General features: G+C 44.9%; 1 non-coding gene across 1 annotated transcript; it reads right to left on the bottom strand.

The window, feature by feature from the left end:
- Positions 1 to 6,673: 6,673 nt before the first annotated feature.
- On the bottom strand, positions 6,674 to 6,780 carry LOC126031744 (U6 spliceosomal RNA). Its single transcript, XR_007503575.1, has one exon. It is a non-coding gene; the product is annotated as a U6 spliceosomal RNA (small nuclear RNA).
- Positions 6,781 to 8,674: the final 1,894 nt, after the last annotated feature.

The raw sequence follows: 8,674 nt of genomic DNA, 5'->3' as shown, positions 1-8,674 counted from the left end.
AAGATCTGGTTTATCCGCACAAAGAACTCACCCCAGCCCCAGTCCACATAGTACAAGGAAAGCTGGAAAGCTCCCAGGTCTGACTGTGGAGAGCTGCTGCCTCAAGGGCCCCAGGCAATGGGTCCTTTGTTCCAAGTAGGATTTTCTGGGTGTTCTCCCAACCAGCCCTCCTGGGGCTTTCCAATTGTGTTAAGATGCCTGTTGCTAGGGTGGTTGCCAGGGCGGGGTGGGGGGCTATTTGAAGTCTTTGACATTCCTCCCTTGGCCTCCATTCCACTTGGAGCCTCTGTGAGAGGTGGAGGATGCAACCTTTTGGTCTGCAGAGGCCTCTGGCCCAGGTGTTCTCAATCCCTTTGTTTTTAGTATCTCTCAAGATTATATTTTCCTGGGCGCCTTCCCACTCTGTTTGCTTCCAACCTTGATGAGGTACTTAAGGAAATGTGGGAGGCATTTACTTCCTCTTTCCTCCATTTTATTCCTAGGAAATTTTTTCTGGATGGGTTGCTCTATAGTACACCTGAACACCACTGACCCATGATTGACCTCTAACGCTGTGTAGGGTTCCCCATGGCCTCCAGTAGTGATTTCTCAGTACTGAGCTCAGAATAATCTTCTTTGAGCACCACCTGGTATGGCCCCAGAAGAGAAATTGAAGACAATTTAAAGTGGAGAGAGTTCTTTCATTTGGGTAATGTGGAAGGGTCTTCACTGTGTGCTTACACCCTATTCATAAGAATGTTCATATTGAATAAAACATTATATGTGTACATTTTTGGGGTAGGTCTGAGCTTGGCTTCTTTTTGGTTTTTGGGTCACACCTGGCAGCACTCAGGGGTTACTCCTGGCTCTGGACTCAGAAATCGCCCCTGGCAGGCATGGGCGACCATATGGGATGCCGGGATTCGAACCATCATCCTTCTGCGTCTAAGGCAAACGCCTTGCTACTGTGCTATCTCTCCGGCCCCTGAGCTTAACTTCTGACACCTTACTATACCTAGAAGAAATCATACTGGAGAGGGGCCTTATGTCATGACTGTGAGAATTAAATTCCTCACTTCATTTATCCCTCAAAGCCAGTGCTTAGTCCTACTTTGCACAAAGGTTGGTCCTAGCAGTGGAGGGTGGGGGGACCACTATGGTAGGGGAGCAGCAGAGGATTTGGACCCTGAGTCTTGTAGCAGAGCACTACCAGACTGGGTGCAAGTGGCCTTTCTGCTGCTGGCCTGCAGGGGGACTGAACTACAGTACCTATGTCTTAGTGTCTGCCCCTGTCCTGGCTCCCAAGGGCTCAGGACTGCAGTTCCTCCCTGTCCTATTCACACCCTGATCCCAACCCCATTCTGTTTCCTTAGAGAGAAAGGAGTTTCTTTTAGTTTTGTTTTGTGTCAGGCACAGAGGCACACAGGAATTACCCTGGCTCTGCTCCCAGAAATCATTCCTGGCAGCCTTAAGGGGACCATATGGGAGGCCAGAGATGGAACCCCTGACTTTGTCCCGGGAAAAAGAGTTTCTATCTTTGTGTGTTCATGTGGGTCTGGCCAGTGATCAGGGTTGCAGCCCATCAAGCATTTCCGGCCTCAGTGCAGGCACTTCCAGTCAGGGCAAGGGTTTGTGCTTCTCTCTGGTGCTCATCATAGCAATGTCTTTCTTTCTTTCTTTTTTTTTTTTTTTTTGGTTTTTGGTTTTGGGGTCACACCCGGCAGTGCTCAGGGGTTACTCCTGGCTCAGAAATTGCCCCTGGCAGGCTCGGGGGACCATATGGGATACCAGGATTCCAACCACCATCCTTGTGCATGGAAGAAAAATGCCTTACTTCCATGCTATCTCGCTGGCCCCAGCAATGTCTTTCTTACAGAGATTTATGCCAAAGTCCTTCCTTGCTGCTGCACTTTGGGAATAATACATACAAGTGAAGATGGAACTGCACCATTTGAAATCCTGTTCCTAGGTAGGGTGAGCTTCGAGAAGGACACCCCAGTGTCAAGTGTGACTTCTGGTCTAGGTGCTGCACTCTGTTATTTGAGGCCACTTTTCTCCTACTTTGCTGAGTTTGCTTTGAGGTTCACAGCCAATGGTGTTTCGGCCTTGCTCCTGAATCAGTGCTCTTGGGTCACCCTTGGCATGTCTCAAACTCTATGGGGTCCTGGGGTTCAGCATTGACCTCCTAGTAATATAAACTCCAACCATGTTGCTAATGAAATTCTTGATTCCTCGATTTTTTAAATCGATTTTTAAAGCATCATTTCTACCTCATCAGGGTTCAGATCTATTACTAATTTTTAGTTCTGAAACCACAGACAGTAGGAGATTCTCCTAACTCTGCTCTCAGGTGTCCTTTCTACTCTGTGTGATGGATCATTTAGGAGTCTGGGGTTCTCTATGGGTTAACCAAGTGCAAGGCAAGTTCCCTTCTGACTGTTTTGTAGGTTCAGCACAAAGTTCTTTATTTGCATTTTGCTTAAGCTTCCAGATGCTCATCTGATGCCTGGACACTTATGGTCGACTGATGCCTGGGCACTTATCTTCTCACTGTCTTCATTCAGAACCCTCCAGGGAAGTCTGACACACATCCCAGGTTCCTATGTCAAAACTCTGGGTGAAGAATTTTCTGACTTACTAGAAACTATGTTGCTGGGTCCTTTCCTGTGAGTGCAGTTCTGTTTGGGTGTTAGTTATGATTTCCTTGTGCTGTCCTATCTCAGATTGTTTTTTGTTTTGATTAGAATTTTATCCCATTTTGCAGTACTCTGGTTATTGTTGGCTCTGCACCTAGGAGTTACTATTGACATTAGGAGACCCAAGTCTAAACCAGAGATTGACCTGGATTGGCCCTGTGTAGAAATCCCTGGCTGTTTCGCATGTATGTTGGCTGAACTATAGGGATTTCTGGAGCCTGTCACCCAGGCTATTTAGAGGTGCCTGTTTATATATTGGCTTTGAGGCTGGTTCCTTCTGAGTGTAGAGAATAGAGGACTTGAGTCTCTTTAGGGAACTGGGAGGATACTTCTCTACTCCTAGAACTTGAGAGAGCTTGTGCCCTGACGCCTTCTGTGTGTGCTGCCTCAGGACATGGTGACCTTCCCCGATGTGGCTGTGAGCTTTTCCACAGAGGAGTGGCTGTGCCTGGACGCCTCTCAGCGAAAACTCTACAGAGATGTGATGCTGGAGACCTACCAGCACCTGCTGGACATAGGTAAGAGCTTACCTGGTGCACCTGTTAAACAGTCCCTTGGAGAGAATCAAATATCAGTCAGGTATCTGCATTGAGTAGGGGACCTGACTTTGCAGTTCCCCAAAGTCAACCCTACACATTGCTTTAACCTCTCAGGTTTGCCTTTCTATTTTAGAGGTGTCTAATTCAGTAATTGTAAATGTCATTCCATGGTGCTAAGAGATAGTGCATTGTGTATGGTGTTTGCCTTGGCCTCTGTGCGCATGGTTTGATCCAGGCTGCACATTGATCTTATAAACCTCTAGGGATTATTCTTGAACCTAGGGCTAAATTTCTGCCTGAACCACTACGGGTATATCCTACAGTTCTCCCAAATTCAAACCATTTGATTTTTGTAAGTTTGGGGAAGATTGTGACCACCATACATGGCAGCACTCAGAACTTAGGAACTACTCCTGCCATTATTCGTGATCTCTTGGAGTGCTAATGATCGAACGTCTCTACCACTGTCCCAATTCCCAATGAGTCCAACTTGATTGCGAGCAAGTTTGACTTACATGTTGCTCATGAGTTATTTAGGGTATCAAGTCATCGACCCGTCATCTTTGGCTGGTGTAATTCAGGCAATCAACCTGAGGCTCTTATATTCAAAGTATGTTTCCTAATTATATTGTGTCCCAGGCCCTACTTTTCTTTTGTTGTTTCTTTTTGGGGTATACCCAACAGAACTCAGGCTTTCATCTAGCAAATGCCATACCGCTGCACTATCACTCCTTCAAAAGGTTAAATCTAAACATCTCAAAGTTTTTACTCCTAGCTCTGATCCTGATTGTCAATTCTGATATAAATGAAAAGATTAACTAGTTGCCAGGTGTTTTTATCAGTGTTCCTTTCATTTAAATCATTTAAGGGAGAAGGGTGTTTTAAGATACAAGACATCCTTTTTTGTGGGGGAGGGGTCACACTGGGCAGCGCTCAGGGATTCTTCCCGGCTCTATACTCAGAAATCGCCCCGGGCAGGCTCCAGGGACCTTATGGGATGCCAGGAATCGAACCACTGTCCTTCTGCATACAAGTCAAAGACCAAACCTCCATGCCATATCTCTAGCCTCTCAAGATATCCTTTTAACAACTAACTTCAGTTTAGTATCACAAAGTTATTTTTATTATTTATTGATTTATTTATTTATCTATTTATTTATGCATTTTGGTTTTTGTTCCACACCTGGTAGGACTCAGGGGTTACTACTGGCTCTGTGGTCAGAAATTACTCATGGAAGGCTCAGGAGACCATATGGGATGCCGGTAATTAAAACCAGGTTCCGCAGGATTGTTTACATGCAAGGAAAATGTTCTACCTTGGGGCCGGGAAGGTGGCGCTAGACGTAAGGTGTCTGCCTTGCAAGCGCTAGCATAGGACAGACCGCGGTTCTATCCCCCAATGTCCCATATGTTCCCCCCAAGCCAGGGGCAATATCTGAGCGCTTAGCCAGGAGTAACCCCTGAGCGTCAAACGGGTGTAGCCCAAAAACCAAAAAAAAAGTTTCTACTTTTGTGCTAACTCTCCAGCCCTTACAAAGTTATTTATTTATTTATGTATTTATTTATTGTCTTGGGGTCACATCCAGCGGTGCTCAAGGATTACTTCTGGCTCTGAGCTCAGAAATCGCTCCTGAATGTCTTGGGGGACCATATGGGATGCCATGGATCTAACCTTGTTCATCACATCACAAGACAAAAGTCCTTCCTGCTGTATTATTTCGCAGCCCAAGCCTTTAATTTCAAGACATTATGGAGTCTTGTCATCCTGGCAGTGTTTGAAGTTACCTCTGGCATAGCGGTCAGTGCTCACTTTAGAAACAGCTCAGGGAACTACAGAGCTTGCCATGATGGCTCCACATTGGCCCATTGTGAGCCCAGAGTTATATTATTGCTCCACGGCAGTATTATCCTGCACCCTAAGTTGGACACTTTTATTGAACCTGGTCTCCTCTGTGTGATAACCAACATTCAGAAGGAAAGCTTGATTTGGCTACTTTCATAAGGGACCCAGAATCATACACAAGAGGAGCAAGGTTGTTGTCTCCTTCCCTGTCTCTAACTATGAATCATTCCTTTGGGCAGGACACTGCAGCGTGAAGCCTGCGCTGATCTCCTGGTTGGAAGAAAGAGCCCTTGGCAAGCTGCAGAGAGGTGTGCTTGAAGGTGAGTGTAAGAGGAGCCCAAGACTCAGACCCTGAGAAGGAGTGTGGTAGTGTCCTGGGCACATGTGAAATGTGGGTGCTGAGCAGTGTGTCTTGGGCTGCTGGATCAGCGGTGCATGACATCCTGCTTCAGTTCACAGCTCTTGATGCTAAGGCCCACAATGTTCTGGAGCTGGGCTTTCTTGGCTTTGCTCTTTCTGGTTCCCTCTTTCTGTTAGTATTTGTGGTTTTGGGTCCACAACCACTTTCTATGCTCTCATGCTAATTATACAACCCCATGTTGGGGTTCCCTTCTCATGGGCTGCTGGACGCTCTTGTGTTCTATATGTCCACAATCTTGTTTTTGTCTTTGGATCATTTTCAGTGATTCCCCCCAATTGTTTTGTCTATTTTCCTTTGTTTCTTTGCTTTTGGTCAGACACGGCAGGGCTCAGGGTCCATCCTGGCTCTCTGCTCAGAAATCACTCCTGGCAGGTATGGGAGACCATATGCGATGCCAGGATTTGCACCACCAGTTGTCCTAGGTTGGACACTTGCAAGGAAAATGCCCTACTGCTATGTTGTCTCTCCAGCCCCCTTTTCCCCTCATTTTTGATATGGCTTAATAGTTGTACTCAATGGTTTCTGTGCTTCTCAACCAATTCTGGTGCTTTCAGAAAACCAACTGTGATGGCTATGATCAAACCTGGGTATACTGAAAGGAAAATACTAACCCTTAGGAATACTGAGAAGTTTTTTGTTTCTCTTTTGGGAGCATTGCACTGATTTTCAGGAATTATTCTTAGCTCTATTCTCATATATTACCCCTGCGGTACTTTGTGGATAGATGTAATGCCAGAAATTGAACTAGGTTCATCCACTTGCAAGGTGAATCCCACGCAGGCTGTCCCATGTCACTTTCACACTAGAATATATATATATTTTTTCTATTTTGGAAGTTGTCTAGATCACATTCAGTAGCACTTAGTGGGTACTCCTGGGTCTGTACTCAGAAATCACTCCTGGTAAGCTTAGGGAACCATATGGGATGATCTGTCTGGTGTTGTACACATGGAAGGCAGATACCCTACCGCTTGATATTTCTCTAGCTAGTGTGGGGGTAAATATATATATATATATATAGTCCAGATCCATACATGCAAGGCAAATACCCTACCACCGTGCTATTTCCAGCTCCCCTAGAAATATATCATTGATTTATATATTTTAACCACAGTTGAGCCCAGGTCAACTCTAATGTGGACGTCTTTAAGTTTCTCATTTTGACCCTATTAATCTATCTTCCCTATTCTATTTTTAAAATATGGACCACTTCACTAATTTCCATGTCATCCTTGCTCAGAATCCATGCTAATCTTCTCTGTATCATTCCAATTTTGGTATATGTGCTGCCGGAGCGAGCACTATCTTCCCTATTCTATAAGCTGACTTACTATCTGAAAACAATATACTGTTACTCTGTTGCTTATTCAGCCACTTTTCATTCAACACATTTTTTGGTGTGTGGTTTTGGTCCTCACACGTAGACTCGGGTGTTACTATGACTCTGTGATCAGATATTATTCCTTGCAGGATACGACAATCATAGAGAATGTCAGGATTTAATGTCAGTCAGCCATATGCAAGGAAACACCATCTTTGCTGTGTCTTCATCTGGCCCACTCAGAAATTAATATATTGGTGACTCTCAGGTGACTCTCAGGGGTTACTCCTGTTTATGTGCTCAGAATTGCTCCTGGCTTGGGGGAAAGTATGGGATGCTGGGGGATTGAACCGTAGTCTGTCCTAGGCTTGCACAGGCAAGGCAGAATTCTTACCCCTTGTATCAACGCTCTGGCCCATAATTTGTTTTTTGAGGGGGGATATATTTTTATCTGTATCTTTAAACCATTGATGAGTGATCTCGTAATATTGTGATAATATTGCCGCTATAAACAGTTTTAATTCACTTAAATATTTGTGTGGTTTTTGGGTCAGCCCTGACAGTGCTCAGGTGTTACTACTGGCCTTATGCTCAGAAATTATTTCAGGGGCCAGATGTAGGGGTCTCAAACTCGCGGCCCGCAAGTTGTTGCGGCCTCTGTACAACATTTTGTGGCCCGTGGCCGGCCTTCAAATATTGTAGTATTCACGATCATTAGCGTAATGAATAAAAATCGCATATTTGAAGGCTAGTTGTGGGCCATAAAATGTTGCACGTAGGCCACAACAACTCGCGGCCGTGAGTTTGAGACCCCTGGAGGTAGGGCATTTGCCTTGCATGCAGAAGGATGATGGTTCAACTACTGGCATCACATATGTTCCCCCGAGCCTGCCAGGAGCGATTTCTGAGCATAGAGCTAGGAGTAACCCCAGAGTGCTGCTGGGTATAACCCCAAAAACCCAAAAAAAAAAGCCCCACAAAAATCACCAGAAATTATTCCAGTTTGGAGGGAAGGGAGACATAAGAGATCTCAGTGATCCAACCTGAATCACTTGCATGCAAGCAAATGAGCTCCCCATTTTATATTGTTCTGGTCGCTGAACAGTCTTACATTTCATACCTGATTTGTTTTTAGTATGCAGAGCACCAGTTCAGAATTCCTCAATTCTACAATTTCCTTTTAGAATGAGATCTCCAAACAGGAGTGAGTTGGTAAGATTTGCAAATTCCAAATCATATTCTTATTGTGGTGGTGGAATAGCTCGGTGCACAAACACATGGGACTTATACAGTGGGGCCCATTGATCCAGCCCTTTTACCTCATCTTTGGTCTCTGCAATGGTGGGAGCATCCAGAGCTTGGTGTGAAGAGAAGTATTCCATTCATCTCATAAGTGCCAAACTCATTTGAATGATTTGTCTTATTAAAAGGTCTCATTGTTTTTCAGAGCAAAGGAATTCTGAGATTTGTGTGGGAAATGGTTTCAGGAGGGGAGAGATACAGAGATTTTGTTTGATATCATATTAGGTCAAGTGTTTCAAGTGGATTATGAATAGAGATGGAAACCTGGATCTCAATCACCTCTGTACATGGTCCCCGAGCCTCACCATATATGATCAGGGTGCACACAGCCAGAGTAACAAGAGCACTGCCTGGTTGGAGCCCCATAGTAGAGAAAACATTTCAAAAAAGGATATTGAGTTCTTTGATTGGGCGGAATATGACTATTGTGAGACTTTTCTTCTCTTTTGGATCAACACCTGTGATATTTGGGGGTTTCCTTTGGAATGGGCCCATTTTTGATACCAGGGCTTAATTCCGAACTGGACTCTCCTTGCTATACTACTGCTCTGGCCCTACTGAGGTATTTAACAT

Source organism: Suncus etruscus, chromosome 15, assembly GCF_024139225.1.
Source record: "Suncus etruscus isolate mSunEtr1 chromosome 15, mSunEtr1.pri.cur, whole genome shotgun sequence".
In the NCBI taxonomy this organism is placed as follows: domain Eukaryota; kingdom Metazoa; phylum Chordata; class Mammalia; order Eulipotyphla; family Soricidae; genus Suncus; species Suncus etruscus.
This window is presented reverse-complemented; position numbering and strand designations above follow the sequence as displayed.